Raw genomic sequence first — 16,651 nt, forward strand, 5'->3', positions numbered from 1 at the left:
GCCTCTCTCAGATTAAAGGGCCCGTCTCCTGGAGCTGCTCCCCTGCTTATGTCCCTAAGAAGGCATCCGGGTGGAGGGGGGAACTGGCATATCTTCATGTTGGGAGGCGGAGTCCCCTTGACCTAGGTTTGGTCCTCAGGGGTGTGGCGTCACTGGTCTTCAAGGCACTGGCTCTGGTCCCACTGGACCCCATATGCCTGGGGAACTCGTGAGGAGTCCCGGGTTCCACTCCTGCTGCTGGGAGCTCAGGCCCCGTTCTCCTTGCTCACTGGCCTCCTTCAGCCCTTGGTCCTGGGGGCCCAGACCACGCCCACGTCGCCTCTCACATTCAGGCCCCTGCGGGGATGTGCCCTCCTCCCATCTCCTCTCCATACACCTTGGACACCCTCCCTCCTGGTCTCTCCGCCATCAGCAGGGGGACACCTTCCCTTCGTGGGGAAGAGTCTCTAGGACCAGACGTCTAAGCTGCCCCTTGATGTTCGAGAGGAGGAGGAAAAAGAATTCAGGCAATTCCTTCCCGTGGAGCAACTGGATTTGGAGTTTGGGGAAACTACCTAAACTGTCAGCATAGGTAACAAAGGAAAAGCCAATTTTTATGACTAAGAACAGAAAGCACCTCACTTAGTTTTAGTCCCTAGTCACTTATTAAAAATTAATTTTCTCCTACGTGAGTGTCTGTCTCAAACTTCAGCCATGTCGGATTATGTCTTTTTTTCTCTTTTTCTGATAATAGATATATGGAGAATACGTCTTTCTGTGGAACAAGAAATTAGGTGAAATCATGGTAAAATACGCAGTGTTTCCGGAAGTCCGTATTCATTGTTGGACTGTGGGCTCTTTTCTGCCCAAGTAGCTCAAATGTTTCAGTGAAGTCAACTCCTGAAGGTTTGTCTCTCTTAACCTCAATGCTTAGAGGGAAAATAACAGTGTCAACAGCAACTACAAGAAAATCCAAACAGAATATTCTATGAGATTGCAGCTACATGAACAGACGCTTTCCAAAGTTGGAAACACGCTCTCACCAAGGAGGGCACCGCCCCACAGTGGACGTACGCATGAATTCGGAGCGTTGCGTCTGTTTGTCCCTTTGATGGTCGGAATAAAGAGAAGGTTCTGGAGCCAGTCTTCAGCAGCCCACAGGATGGGGAACAGGGTTGGAAATGGACCAGAAAGCCGGTGAAGACACAGGCGTGACCTCCCACGGTAAAGGGCAGACAGTCTGCAGAGGAACATTCTAGGTACAGAAGACAGGCTTCTGTGCTACGTGTGGAAAGGAAACTCTGAAGTATTTGTAAACGTATGAAACCTGAAGAAGGATTAGAAAGAAACGTGAATGTCTTCATCACTCACTACTTTGTTTCTTCATCACTCCAAGAAATAATATGTCCTTCAAGATAGTTCTAAGAAGCTAAAGCACAGATCTGGTAAAACATGAAGAAGTATCGCTCTGGATCTGGAATCGGATGTTTCGGGATTTATACTGATATTTCCACGGCCACCCCTGCCACGACCGCACATTGGCTTTGTGACCCGAGGTTTCCCAGCCTCAACCGGCACCCGCCCACAGAGTTAACTGTAGGATTAAATGAGATGATAGATGTAAAGTACACATCATATGCGCTAAGTGCCTGGCAGACAGAAAGTACTCAAAAAAAGAGCATCTCTTCGTGTATTATTTTGTAAATCTGTATTTTACATCTTAACCTAGTCCGTCTTCATCTACCTAGTTTATGCAGAAGGCAGCAGGGGGCTGGTGGCGTTAGCGCTGAATGAGATGGTGCTGGCAGAGGTGCAGGCCCGGTGCCCGATCCCATCCACGTGCCCCCGAGACAGCAGGACTGAGCAAACTGCCTTGAGTCCCAGAGGCACTTCACTAAGTGCCTCCCAGAATGGAAACTCAGCTTGAGGGCTTCTGACTTTAGGCCTGGGGACTCCTTCCAACTCGCTATTCTGACATTTAAAGGGAGGGATCAGAGAATGTAAACTTTTTCTTGTTCCTTTACAGAGAAAATGAAACCTTTAGGAAGGTCCTAGCCAGCTATCACAAGGCGTCTGTTCACGACGTAGCAGGGTCCTCTGTGCTTTCCCGTCAATCAACCCACTTAGGTCAGCCTGAGCTGCGGGAACTGTCTGGAAGGCTGCATGGGAGTCGATTCAACCCCTAAATGCACGTGGTGTTTGTTTTGAGGCTGTCGGTTAGGATGGAATCGGTTACTTCCCAATTCAGGGGAAACTGCAGGGAGAAGCTCATCTGGTCATCAAGGGCCCCACTCACGGACACACACCACCCATCTTAAATCCGCCGCAGAGAAGCATCTGGGCTGGCAACGTTGAGGCCCCATCGTCCAGCAGGGGTGAGGCTTCCAGGGCAGCGGCCGAAGCTTTACCCACACCCAGGCATTGGCCACAGACCTTCAGATGTGGGACCGTTCACCCCTGACAAGCCACTGAGAGAACCAGTTGGTCTGACTTGCTGTACTTTAATAAGTGCTTCTTGAAGCTCTGTCTGATCTGAACGACCGCTTCTAGATGCTGCTTTGTGGCTTATTCTGCACAGATAAGGGACATGCCAATCCCGCGGTGAAAGCAAAAGGAATAAATAAAGCCTCCGATCTTTCTAAAAACTGTACATATATATGTTTATTAAAACTTTGGAAATATCAAACAATGTATCGAAATCAGAGCGATAGGTAAACTCTTAATATCTTAACTCTGGAAACCTAGAAGTCCCAGGAATGAGATTTTAGAGGATTTAGAAAGAATTTCTTACGAAAGGTTCTCCTACTGCATTCTTTGTTAACCTGGAACCTGGACCACTTTGGGTATCATTTCTCCCTGAACGATTGCCGTGACAAATGTCTGCTCTAAAACCTGTCCCGGCCCAGGGGAAGGGTAGTGAACGGCGAAGGGGAGGCTTAGTTTCCGGGGCACCATCCACCCCCGACCCAGCGTTTAATCTCTAAACGGTTCACGTGTACTGTCTATGGTCGGCGGCGGCTCATTCTAACCCACACTGGAGTCTGCTCAGAAGCTGCCCATCCTTTTCCAAGGAACTGTCACTGGCCCACCCCACTTTCCTGGCACCCTCTCAGCCTCCGCTCCCCGTTAGGATGAATTCCCATTCAAATCCTCGCCCACTTCCCAGGATGAGATACAGGCCAAGCGCCTTCTCTTCTGAACACACGCCTCCCAGACAAGAGACCCAGTGATTCCACGGCTCAGCCCAGCCCGCATCCCCAGATCTAAGCCACTGTCACTGTCCTATCGTCCGAGTGAGAACAAGGGGACTGGTTTTTAATGATGACTGCGTACTGGGCTGGATATTAAGACCTAGTGGGGAAAGCTTATTCTGTGAGGTATAAAAGGTACACGTCAGGGCACAAAGGCTGCCGGTGAAGCCACCAAAAATAAAATGCCAAACCCTGAAGAGATGAGGATGTTGGAAGACCGTCACTGTCCACATTCCCTGGCCACGCCAGCGGTCACCCCCGCACCGAGGGAGGCAGCCTGACTGTTGGCAGGAGCAAGGCTGTAGTTCCTTGGAAGCTCGAATAACTGTAGTCGCAAATGACTCGCCTCTGTCGCCGGGGATTTAAATAGGCTATTACAGCTCCGCCTCGCAGTCAGCAACAAGCCACTGGCTTTCCATGACCCAGACCCTAAGGAGTCCTTATTCTCAGTATTCCATTTACAAACCACGGGACTCTCAAGGTACGCTTCAAACAGCAGCGAGAGTTCAGAGTCTTCCTTTTGTTCCTGGATAAAAACAGCGCAGGGAGTTACCGTTACTGGGACAAAGCAAAGCTATTCACAGCACCAGCTGCGCTAGGATCGTGGGAGCGGAGTCGCTGAGGCCGTGCTGTGGCCACCGTGGGCCCCCAGCGTCCTCATGGCCCTGCGCACCCACCGCCGGCAGTACTGCCCGGCGGCCTTCCCAACCGTCTCCGAACGCGGTCGATCCCGCCCCGTAGACTTTATTCCTCCTACTTTGGTCAACGAAGGAAACTAAGGAGCTGAGCAGCACGCCAACCCGCCCAGTTAACACCAAGAACAGCAGGTCTGATCCACAGTCCCCGCCTGTGACGCTAACACTTTCCAAGCAAGTGAACACCGGATACAAAACCCCAGGGGAAACGTTTAACGCAGACGGAGACGTCATAGCTCTCCACGGTGCAGAGGCAGAAGTGATGGGTCGTCGTGACCCTTCCTGACACGTGCCTCAAACCAAACCTGTTTTTCACTGACAGATCAGTTTCATGAAGTAGGTGCGAAATATCACAAACAATGGATGCAAGTGAAAACAGGCACTTTTCTTTATCTATCTTGGTGCTGACGGCTCATGCGCCACGTGGACAACCCTGGGAACAATATTCAGATAGAGAAGCATCAGCTTAGATCATCTCCAGCACCCCAAAGAGTTTGCCGGAAATACCAATTCATTTGTTTGAGGAAAATAAGTTGCCTTTCAAAGCTCTTCAAAATACCGTCTCCCACCTGCAAGAAAAGCACAGCCGGAGCTGTTGAATTAAATCTTTCACTCTTACCTTCGCTGCGTTACTGTCTCGTGAAAATCAGACGACTCCGGGCCTAAAACAAGCAAATCCGCACTGGCAGCTTTCTTCTAAAGCCGTGGCCGTCCCTCGTTTGATGGTCTGGGAGGAAACAGAGGAGAAAGCGCGGGCGGAGAGTGAAGGCCTGCTGGAGCGGCTGGCGGCGCTCCATGGGACGGGGAGCCTGGGGGCCCAGGGGCCGCGGGCCGCGTCTCCACTACCCCACCCTCCGCTTAACCAAGAGAAGAAAGAGAAAAGAGGAGAGATACTGGTACTGGGGACCTCTTCCCTTATTTTCTAGAACTCATCTCCTGGCTTCTCTGTCATTTTCCTTTTCGTAAACATGTGTGTCTTTGTCAAACCTGGTTCGCTCAGTCCTTCCTCAAATTTAAGAGAAGTGACATCACCTGCATCTCCTACCCTTGAGTTCACAGCTTTCTTCCCTCCCAGGACCTTCCCACCTGCCCACAAAACAGAGAAAACAGCGGCTGTCTCTATAAGACACTGACACCCATCAAAATAGCTTATCGTTTCTGTAAGGAATCTAACCCTATGGAAACACATCGAGAGAGTGTGTTGAAAATTCTGTTTCCTTTCATTTGAGCTCTGGAGTCTTAGCTCCAAAAGGACAGAACTGTGAGAACCCCCGTTTACTTATGATCTCGTGTGGAGTCCGTCTCTCACGTGGTCAGAACCTGACAGAGCCGTGGGGAGTTGAAACGAGTGAAGATGAGACCCCAGCCAGTCGTAGCGGAGAAAGATGCGAAGGGGAAAGGTATTTCTAAGGCCCAGAAAAATGTGAAAACATAAAAATTACTGAAGAAAAGGAGAAATCCAAGCAGTCCACGAAGTACTTTCATCTGCCTTTATGTGATTTCAGTTTGGTCAGTGCTCTGCGGACATGACTGACTTGGGGCGACAGGACTTATTCTGAGCGTAGACAAGGAAGAATGGATTTTTCAGTTGGACGACTCGCTTCTCCACGTGAGTCCCTGTGCCTGGCCGTCCCTCGGGCCGCCGGAGGGCAGGGCCCTACCCGGTGCGTCCTCTGGGCCAAGTCTTGAGCTGAGCACCCCACAGTGGTTCACTGTGCTGACCCTCAAGCCGGCGAGCGGGTCGAATGATTCCAAAAACAGAGGCGAAAAGGGAAGAGCCCGGGGCCGGGGGAGTGAAGGGGCCCAGCGCTTGGAGGGCGCGAGGGTCAGGTGGGTCCCGCAGAATGTGAAGGGGTGCAGTGCCCGGAGGTGTCCTGGAGGCTGGGCTCCGGGGCTCCCGTGTGCTTGTCCGGGGGGGCGGTGTCCTGTGTCAGCAGCAGGGAACCAAAGAGCAGAGCTTTGACAAAATTCACCAGATGAATCGGAGCCCTTGGTTCTTGGTGTCAGAACCGAAAACTTACTGTCACCATCACAGTCGGGCCTATCGTTATGAACACAGCACTCTCCCTCACCCCGGCCCATCACCTCTCCGGGAGGAGGACACACAGGCAGAAGAGAAAAGTTCATTTTTTGTTTACTCAGTCTACCCATCACCCAGCTCCCTCCGTCCCCGCCTCGGGGGCTCGTGGGAGAAGCCGGGCCGGGTGCAGGGACAGAGGGTCCAACTAGCCCAGTCAGGAAGGGTTTCCTCGTGGCCACAGATATGCCCTCACCCCCGCCGGCCCCTCCAGCTACTTCCCAGCCAATCCACGGGGAAAGATGACACAGGCCCACAGGCCAGAGTGGGTGGTCGGTGCCGACTGCAGGGTGAGAGGAGGGACGGCCTGGAACTCACACAGACAAGGCAGCCAGCGTCCCCACCTAGGAAACAAGCCCATTTACCTTTTTGTAAAGTGAATGATTCCTGGAGAATAAAATACCTAACATTTTGCTGGGTTTTGCTGTGTGTTTTGTTTGGGGGTTTCGAGGTTTGGGTTCATTAGTAATCAGTAAGTGTAAGTATTCTGAATATTAAAAATACTATATAAGTGCTTACTGTTTTTGCACTGAGTGTGGAAATAATACTTTCTGGAAGAGATGGTCACGGTGGGTTGGTTGAATAGAAGCCAGTGCTATGGTGGCTTTTTCGCAACTAGACTAAGTTCAGTATATTATAAACGGCTCAGAGAAAGAGGGTGTTAAGAGATGCTTGTCTGGGTCACTAACTGCTAATATCTACAGGATATAGGAGAATGTCTTGCCTCTATTTTGAGTAATTACCCTGCTTTTACCTCAGGGGTCTACTATCTCATTAAGCGCGCATGAAATCCGTAATTGCAACGCAGGAGTGTCTCACAGCCCCCGTGGGCTCCCTGAGGCAGGACCAGGCCCAGCCCTCTCTCCCACCCACTCCCAGGGCAGGCAGACACCACGCCAACCACTGCATCCGTCACAGAGGGACGTCCTGAGGGGATCAACTCCAGTCACCCTGCAGGGGAGAAGAGGCAGCCCCCAGTGCTTGACTCAGACCCCAGCATCCCTCCTGGGGTCGCCTGTCACACGCCCGGGTTGATCCTCCAAATTCCAGTCCCAACCTTCACCGCACTAACAACCGTCATCTTCAGAATCAAATCCAGATGCCTTCACACACGCGGGGAAGCTTCTCTCTGCAGGGAGAGGGAACACATAGAGCAGTGGAGCTGCAGGTGAGCTCGCACACAGGTGAGGGGCAGGGGGGCGTCAGAGGCTCCCCCCTCCGGCACACAGGCCACCCCAGCCAAGGGGGTGTGAACACCAAGGACCCAGGCAGCACCAGCAACCTTCAGGGAGGACTGGCCCTGGTCCCTGCGGTGGAAGGCCAGGGGCAGAGCAAGGGCCGTGCTGCTGACCTGGGCCTCTGATCCCCAGCGGACCCCGTAGGTGCCAGCGTGGTCACTGCGGACACAGACGTCCCGAATCTCCACGCGCCTTGGCTGCCTGGCCCTGTGAGGGACGGAGGGAAGTCAGCCCAGAGCAGCCCCATGGCCTCCGCCGCCCCCGCCGTGGGCTCAGCTCCTCCCACGTCCCCCGCTCAGTGGCCACACGTTCCCTTCCGAACGCGGGGCCGGGGCGAGCACAAGGCCTCTGGGTGCCCGTCTGCTCGAAGGCAAGGCCAGCTGGGGTTTTCGGCACTGGTTTGAACGGTACAAAGCGTCAGGACCCGGAGGACGATGAGATGCTGCGGGCGACAGAAAGAGGGTCATTTTAACACGACCCGCGCCGACGGACGGGCCCGCCGAGGCCCAGCGTGCCTCTGAGGGTCCGTTCAGGGACCACGCTTCTGGAGCCCAGGTTCAGGCAGTCTCCCGTGGTGACCCCCCAGGCGTTCCCGCGTGTCCTCCTAAGAGCACCGCTGTCTATGGGCAAAATGACTTAAAGTTAGTAAAGTCGATATCTGATTTGGACCCAGTTGGGAAAGTGGAATCTTCCACGGAGAATCTGAGCTGTCACCAGAACACGGTGAATGGGAACAGCGGCCCTGACCCTGCGCTTGGAGGAAACAGAATGCCGGGCTCAGGGAGTGACTTGGGGCAGAAGGGGCCTTGCATCTACCAGCAAATGCTGTGAGCCTGAGCTCAGTTAGACAAGCATCCCACCACCACCTGCTCCTCTGACCTGCCTAAGCCCACCCGCACCTCCTCCCTCAGTCCAGCCCCAGGCTGCCCTTTCCCACTGTAGGGTTTCCCTCAGGGACTCTGGTTCCCTTGCCCAGAAGAAATATCGGGGTGTGCAAAACACCCTGTTTTACCTAACCTGTATCACAAGCCTCCCAGGGATGGCCTCCGACCCTCCACACCACCCCCCCATCATCTAGGACAGCCCTGCAAAGGCTCACAGCCCAGACGGGGCAGAGACCAGCCGGGCACCATCAACCCCCTAAACGGAAGAACAAAGCCCCCAGACACTGCCGAGCAGCCCCCTCTTTCAGTCAATCCAGCTAAAGGTCTGTCCACTTTGTTGGTCTTTCCAAAGAACCAACTTTTGTTTTTGACCATTTTCCCTGTTGTTTTTCTAGCTTCTACTTTATTTATCTTCGCTTTAATCCTCCCTCCCCCCTTCTGCCGGCTCTGGGTTTGAGTTTCTCTTCTTTCTGTAGCTCCTTGAGGTGCAGACGTGGCTTATTAACGTGGGAGCTTTCCTGTTTTCTGATGTGTGTGTTTCCAGCTATACTCTTCCTGTGGGCGCTGCTCGCCCGCCTGCCGTGGGCTTTAGCGTGTCATATGCTGTGCTGGCTCCCCTTCTCTTTTCACCATGAAAATCCTCAACTGCCCTGGGAAGAAGAAGGCCTGAGGGAGTACAGTGGTCGTCAGCTTTGCTTTTCCCGAAACTAAAATCTATCCAGAGAAGAGGAATCTACTCGTAAATTGAGTCCTTCTTTTGCCTAAAAGAGAAGCGATTTTTGCTAATGAAACTGTGGTCCGAAAAAGAGACACTTTTCTGTCTCTGTCTCCAAGATACTCTGGCCCATGTGAGCAGATAAATATAGGAACAGTGTAGACCCCAAGCTGATGAATTCATGTCAGTGTCTCTGAGGTCGGAGAACATATTTTACAGTGACCAGGAAGCACTGGACAGTGTTCTCTGTTCCATCACCCTGGGCCGTGCCCAGCTGTAAGTGTCGCTGCAGGGTCAGGTCACCACTCCTCACGCAAGGCCACCTCTTCCTGCTGCCGACCTCCGTCAGCCAGTGTGGAGAACCCGCCACACTGCTGGGGGCTGCCCATCAGTTGGCGGTCTGGGATCGGATGATTTAGCAGGTGACCAGGAGGCAGCCCTGAACAGAAGAGGCTGGCTTTCCCAGGGAGACACAAAACTAAAGCCCCCACAGCCCAGCACCAGCGGGCCCAGCCCAGGAAGCGTCCCCTGGGATTTCAGCACGGTGCCCCTCACTTGCAGGCCCCCGTTTTGGAATGTTGCTGTGCATCGGGTTTTCTGTTAAAGCTGCTGTGCAGTTTTAAACAGCTGCCCCATCTCATCGAAGCAGTGGCCACATTTCAACGGCGGGTGAAGTAATTCCTGTTTCTGTGTGCGGCTGCAAAAAGTTTCGGAAACTTCTGGCACACAAAGCATGTCCTAATACATCCTTACTTATTTCTAACAATAGCGAGGCAGGGAAGAGGGCTCAGGCTCGCTCCTCCACACACATACTTTGAAAGGTGATAGTCAACCAGGATGGGTTCGCCACTTTTATCCAGTTGATTGGAGCACAGCTGAGAATGTAGCTTTCATGGTGAAACAAATCTTAAGGTAATTTCTTGGAATGCGTATCTGATGGGACAGGACCAGAAAAAAGAGTGGGGCTGAACAATCATCTACAGATCTAGTCGCCTAGAACAATGGAACCAGCGCAAGGGAAGAATTTGTTTTCTCGGGCACGTAGCTATTGTGTTCATCACGGCTCCTGAGCCCAAGCGATTGTGAAAATCAAATTCTTTCTTTCAGAAACCTCCCCCGCAAAATGGCTAAGCTTAGCACATGAATAGAAATCAGAAGCTATGGATTACCTAATCATATACCATAATCTGATAGTTCATTTCTTCCAAGGGGATGGAATTTTGTCACACACAGCGGGCCCAGGAATTACTAAAGTTGTTTTCCACGTGGGAAAACTACAGCAGAGAGAAGCTGAGTCATTCACGCAGACTTTGGCTGCGTCAGAGCAAACCCGGGAGCAGAAGCCCTCTCTCCTCACTCTCCAGCTTCTTGTCCCAGGGTCAAGGGTCAAGGTCAAGGGTCACACTTCCAGCTTCACGCGGAATCAGTTCTCAGGTTTAGATCAATTCAAAAATTCATTATGAAGGAAAAAGGAAAAATAAAAAAGGATATAAACGGACAAAAAATAGGCAAACGAAGCCTTTTTGTGGATAAAATGCAACTCAAACTATTTGCTGGAAATAAAGAGAAAAAGACACGACCAAGTGTCACTTCTCTCTGGCCAGGGGTCAGCCGCCCACGCTCCCAATCGGTCCTAACTGGGGCTGTCGCAAACTCCGTCATCTTCAGAGCACAGACGCGCAAAGTGGGCTTGGCGGAAGCGGAGCCGCAAACTCCGGCCTGCTGTGGAAGACGCCCCTGCCCTTCACAAAGGCTGCGAGAGGCGGGAACCAAAGCCGTCTCCCGCTGCGATCAAAGCACGGGCAGGTCTGCACGTCCGATGGGTCCTTTCCTCCACGCCTCTCAGCCTTGGCCACAACTCGGGAAACCGCAAGGGGAGGGTTTGCAAACAGGACACCGGCTTCCCGCTGACGTGCAAACTTTCAATTTGCTCAGCAAACGTGGTGACGGGTCACTAAGGTGGTGGGTCCCTGCCCACCCCCCCCACCCCCACCCCCCGCGGCTCCTTCCTCTTTCCTCCAGGAGGGAACAGCCCGGGGCCGGCAGGGTGGGTGTCCTTATGACTATTGTTCCCTGTCCTAAACAAGGCAGGGCGGGGGCTGAGGAAGAAGGTGGGGCTTGGAATGCAGAAAGCCAGGGTCAAGTGCGCCCGGCTCCTGACCCCTTGCACGGTGTGGGTTTGGCACCTGCCCCGGCCCAAGTGGCCTCTGGCAGGACAGACGCGAGGTCCCCGGCTCAGAGGCAGCAAACCAAGGCCCCTGTGCTCCCCGCCAGCCCCTGGGTTGCTGGACCACATTCACCCTCTGCGTACCCAGTAACCCCACTTCCTGCCAGGTTCACTCTAACCCACATCCTCCCGCCCCGAGCTGTCTTTCCCACGCTCCCTTCTGGACGCAGCTCAGCCATCACCCGTGAGCAGTGTCCTGGCTTCCACGGCCCCTGGCGCCTGGTACCCCTGTCAAGGTCGCTCTGGCCCGAGTCCTCCTCCTGGCCAGCACTGCCATGGGTCCCTCCGAGCCGAAGCAGAGCAAGGATGCTTTAACTTACAAGCACCCGGGGAGGTCAGTGCCGCTGTGAGCGCCCCGACAAGGAGACTAAAGCAGAGGGAAGTCGACATGCCCAGGACCCACGTGATCAGCGAGCGACAGCTGGACTCCGGGCTCAGGAGAGCCCCCCGGAGGTGGCTCCTACCGTCCACCGCGTCCCTGACAGCCCCTCAGTGCTCAAGCCTTCGACGCCCTGAGCACCCCCGATGGCAGTCAGGTGGCCGCCCCCTCCTCCGCGGGCCGAGGACCCAGCCCACGCTGCCTGTCCAGACACCGCCCATCCCCGCTCCACCCCGCAGATGACAGACAGCCTCGTCCCCACCAGCATCCCGCACGGAACAGACAGGCATCAGCGAGGTGTTAGCGTCCATTTAATTACGGACGCGCTCTCTTGGGAAAAAAGAGACACATCCTGATTATTGAGTAAGAGTGCCCGAGAGATTATATATATGCATCATATATATGTGATTTTCTGAAAAGATTAACATTACTCAAACTAACTTGAAAAATAATGCCACAACAAAGGAATCAGAAATAGAATATTCAAACTGAATCCCTGATGGGCTCTTGCACGAAAGGAGACCCACAGGTTTAGGGAAACATCTCGCCCTGGAGCTGACGGCAGGAGGTGGTCACCTGCCTCCAAGAAACAAAAACGTTCAGTGTTTACAGATGTTGGCCCAAGAGACTTATATTCATTTTCCCCAGAGAATTTGTTTTGACTCGCCATCGTCCAGCCAGCTGTTGTGGTTTACACACAAACACGTGCATTTGTGACCACTTACGGCTTTGTCACTCTGCCCTTTTTTAGTCTGTGCTAACCTGTACGTTTTCTCCTTTCTTTTTCAGCTAACGTTTTTTTTTTCCAGAGCCAGCTGTATTCCTCCGTCTTCTTTTTCTGGTTCTTACTCAACCCATTGACATTGTTTGGAAGCTCTTCTTACAGACAGTTAATCAAGATCCTGATTTACCCATATTTGTTCTGTGTTTCTCTGATACACGCTTCTCTCTCCCCATCTGCAACAACCTTGCGTCAAGGCAGAGACTGCTTTGTGGACTCTCCCTGCGACGGGTTCACTCTACCAAATCATTGCTGAACAGCGTCAGCTTTTGAAAACATCAGTGTTAGAAGTATCTATCTGGGGAGTATGTAGAACGAGATCGGCCACTAGTTCATTCTTGACCAAAAAAGTTGGGTGATGGGTCCACAGGGGTCCATAGGCTACTCTCTCTAGCTGGGTAATGCTTGGAAATTCTCCACAATGAGACGTTTAAAATGATGTTATTAAGCTGCAAGATATCAAACCACAGCCAGGATAATAGGAAAGCGGCAGTCTATGAACTTCCGAAGCCTCGGGCCCTGGGCTTTATTCCCCACAACTGTCCCAGCCCCGCTGGTCTCCTCCCCAACCTCAGGAGTGCCCCTTGCTGTGTCGTGTGTTTGGGGGTCTGCGGCTTCACAGGAGTGGTCTTCAGAGCCCTGGGGTGTGGACAGAGATGCAGTGAGGCCACCAGGGTGAAACTCATCTTTAAGAGAGTTATTTTAAAACTGGTGTTTTAAAAACAAGAAAGTTCCCGTGTGTGTGCTCGAGCACAGCAGTCAAGCTATAAACCGAGCCTCTCCCACAGAGCACGCCGAATGGCGCCCCTTCTGATTCCAAATACGCACTTCAGCGCACGCTTAGCCTTTTGTTACTACTTTTCACTTTTAAAGTTCCCTTTGATGTTTATCTTCAATGCATTCTTATTCGATGAAAAGCTTGTGGATGAGGGAGCTGGTGTGATTTGTCCCCGTCCTTGAATCCCTGTCTGGCCTGGATCCTGAGTACCCAGGGACGGGCGAGGGCTCAACCCAGCCAGCACTCACGGGTCACGTCTTACAAGTCCTGCATCGAGGAGCCTGACAACCTGGGCACGTGTTTTAAGGAACATGTCCATCACTCTAACACCGGCCAGAGACAGGCAGAGCTGGCAAGAAAACTCAAAGCGTCAGAGACCAAAAACCATCACAGCCTTGCTGGAGATGCCGAAAACCCGGCCTCTGCGCACCGGCGCCGAATCAAATCCCAGAGGCAGAGTTTTGAATGAAGCAGAAAAGAACAGCTTTATTGCTTTGCCAGGCGAAGGGGGACACAGCAGGCTCGTGCCCTGAAAAACTCTGTGTCCCAACCCGGGGGGATCTGGTGAGGAGTTTTATAGCAATGGTTCAAGGGGGAGATTGCTCCTAAGGGTCAGGGTGTGTGCAGGGCCTCAAACGTTCTCTTGATGAGCTTGATGAGCTTCTCAAGCGCTATTTCTGGACTGCTTCTCCCTGGTCTCTGCATTCTCTCCCTTCCCTGATCAGCAACGGTTTGAACCTGCCCTTTAGAACTCAGGGAAGATCATGGAGGCTGGAGTCTATTCCCTACAAACAAGGAACGGGGGACACAGAAAGACTTCCGTGCCCAGGAGCCCCACGGGGTCCTGGAGGGCTTCACTGGGATCAGGGAGGCCATGCTGAGGAAGAAGGCGGCTCTCTGTCTTGAAGCAGAGGAATCCAGTAAACAGAAGCACTTCCCTCCGGCAGGAGGCCTTTCTTCCAGGGCATCCTGCCCTGCGGCACCTTCCTGCCCTCAGCGGAAGTCTGCTGCTGCACACCTGTGCCATCCCCGCCTCCACCACCAAGATGCTCACCTCCATCCCTCACTCACCTGTCCCCGTAAAGAGGCAGGTAACAACCCCGCTCCATCCCATGGCCTAGGTACTATTCCCACCACAGTCACTTCTTCCGACGTGTCTCCAGCACCTCGATGGTCCTCAGACATGAGGTTCCCAGTCACCCTGGGTGACAGTTAAGGGACCTCTCAGCAGGAGGGTCCTGGAGAGGCTCAGGGCAGGTGGATCAACTTGCTGCGCATTTTTCCAGGGCTGTTGAGGAACCTGCCCAACAGACCAGAATCGAGAAAGCGCAGAAGACGCGCAGCTCAAGTAACAGGCGTCCAGACGCCAGTTTCAGCACAATTCACCCTCAGGAGCTCTCTCAACCCTGGGGAGTCTTAGAAGAGTTTGGACTGAGTGTGCCCAGTTTGGAAAGTCTGCTACTTCTAGGGGCCGACAGGACCGAACGGTTATGAGTTCTGCAGCAGGAAAGGTCTGTTACAGGCTGAGCGGAGCAAGCAGGCGGGGCCCATGTCGCGGGGATGCAGAGCAGGGCCGTCAGGACACCTGCGTCCCACTCAGCTCCCTCGGGCCGCACATCACAGGCCAGCTGACCTGGGATGGCCTCGTGGAATCAAAGTGTGCAGCCCCCCAGAGCACCTGTGCACGAGTCTAGTCCCCGTCGGCCCCACAAAGTGATACTGTCGCCTTCCAGCGTCTGAGCGCCACTGCGCCGAGGGTGTCAGGGATGAGAATGGTCTTCTCCAGCATGGGGCTCCCAGGCCTGGCGCTGTGCTCACGGAGGAGCTCTGAACTGACTCAACAGACACAGGCGACTGTCCGCCTCACCCCTAGTCCCCGTTACACATGGAGGGCCTGGTGCGGGGAAAGAGCCTGGGCTTGGGGCGCGGGTCCCAGGCCAGGCCGATCAGATCGCTGCCAAAGGGACAAAAGAAAAACCAGTCTCCGGAAAACTTGTTTGAAAAGGTCAAAACCGTCGTGTGGTGTATTACGAGCAAGGTAACTAGTTAATTAAAACCTATTTTGTTATAAGAGATTGCGTACCCCAGAGGAGTGATACCTCAGCGTGGGCCTGAGGCTTCCTGGGATAACTTAAGTCAAACAACAACAATAATAACACTGGAACCTGAGAAGGGCTCCTCCAGTTCGGCCTGAGAAACCCAGGAGCAGACTTCACGCTCATTAGTCAGTCAGAGGCACCTGAAGGCTCCAGGAACTCAGGAGCAGATTGCCCTGAAGGAAAATCCAGCATCTTTTCCTCCAACCCTGCTCTGACTAATTCTCCGAGTTTCTCCCCTTGACAATGGCTCTGCCCTGAGGACATCTCTGGGGCGTGACTTTCCGAGGCCTTTATTGAAAGCACCACCTGGGAGCAGTGATGGGAGGGCTGCAGAACCTTTGGCATCTTTGAATTGCAACTGTTTTCTGTCATCGTAAAGAAAAAGCTAATCATTTTTTCCAGCAAAGCACCCCCTCTGTCTCCTCCACAGGCTATTACGAAATTGCCCAAGACCACACACTTGGCTCTCTCTGTTTTCACAGTTTTGAAAGCCATCATCCAAAGGCGAAGGAGCTTGAGAGGAGGATTTCTCTCCAGCCCAGCATCTGAAGTGGAATTCCATCGGTAGAATGCTATTCTCCTCTGGCTAATTTCCATAAGTTCCATCTTCTTATTAAGTGTTTATCATCTCGCTTAAAGAAAAAGGAGACCAAAAAAAAATCTCCAACTGTGTCCAGTTGGGAGAGTGCCACGCAGCCCTTACAGTCGTGCCGTCGAACATTCTGGAAATGAACTCTAAAGACCCAAACATTTAGCCCATCGCATGAAAATTCAATTTATGATAACATTTATCTCCACGTTAATAAAGAATTTGCAAACAAAGATGAGTATCCAGGTCTTTGAAGATGTACACCATGAATCAATCCAGCTATGTATTAGTGATACAAGGCAGTTGGTTTTTAACAGAGTTGGCCCAATGTAAGATGTTTCTTTTTTATGTGAAATTATGTTGAGAGAATTTTGAAATGCACACCATCTGAGTCATAGGCCCTGGCTTAGAAGCAGGAATTCAGCACAAACATTTTTTAGCAGCGGATCAATGATGTCAAGTTTGTTTTCAAGGGAGAATAAAATAAATGTTTCACTTCCCAAAGCAGCCTGACTCCGAGGGGCAGGGAGGGACGTGTCCCCAGGCCCCCGAGCTTAGGAGAGTTTAGGAAGGTCGTCGATTCACTGCGAACAGCCCTCCTGGGTCTGTGGCCTCCGTGCCCCAGCAGAGACCTTCCCGCTACCTGCCCTTCCCGCTACCTGCCCATCCCCCCCCTCCCCAGATATGTGTACCAGCAGCCGACCCCCCCACCCCCACCCCGCAGCCAGCATCCTCCAGCAATGCTCCCCACCCACCCTGGCCTCACCTTGCTCCAGCCTCTCTCTCTCTCTCTCTCTCTCTCTCTCTCTCTCTCACACACACACACACACACACACACACACACACACACACTTTTAGATTGTTGATATTCCAGTTTACATCCTCAGCGACTCAGGAAATAAGTACCAATTACTTCATGGCCCTCGGTTGCTTTAGGACGCGAGTGCCTTTGCATCTCT

General features: G+C 52.8%; 1 long non-coding RNA gene across 1 annotated transcript in view; it reads right to left on the reverse strand.

Moving 5' to 3' along the window:
* LOC137210841 (uncharacterized) overlaps positions 1 to 16,651 on the reverse strand; it is a 290,832-nt gene that overhangs the window by 13,595 nt on the left and 260,586 nt on the right. Inside the window, exon 3 of the long non-coding RNA XR_010936745.1 lies at positions 4,545 to 4,652. This is a non-coding gene — a long non-coding RNA (uncharacterized lncRNA). The remainder of the gene's footprint in view (positions 1 to 4,544; positions 4,653 to 16,651) is intronic.

This window comes from Pseudorca crassidens, chromosome 18 (genome assembly GCF_039906515.1).
Source record: "Pseudorca crassidens isolate mPseCra1 chromosome 18, mPseCra1.hap1, whole genome shotgun sequence".
NCBI lineage: Eukaryota > Metazoa > Chordata > Mammalia > Artiodactyla > Delphinidae > Pseudorca > Pseudorca crassidens.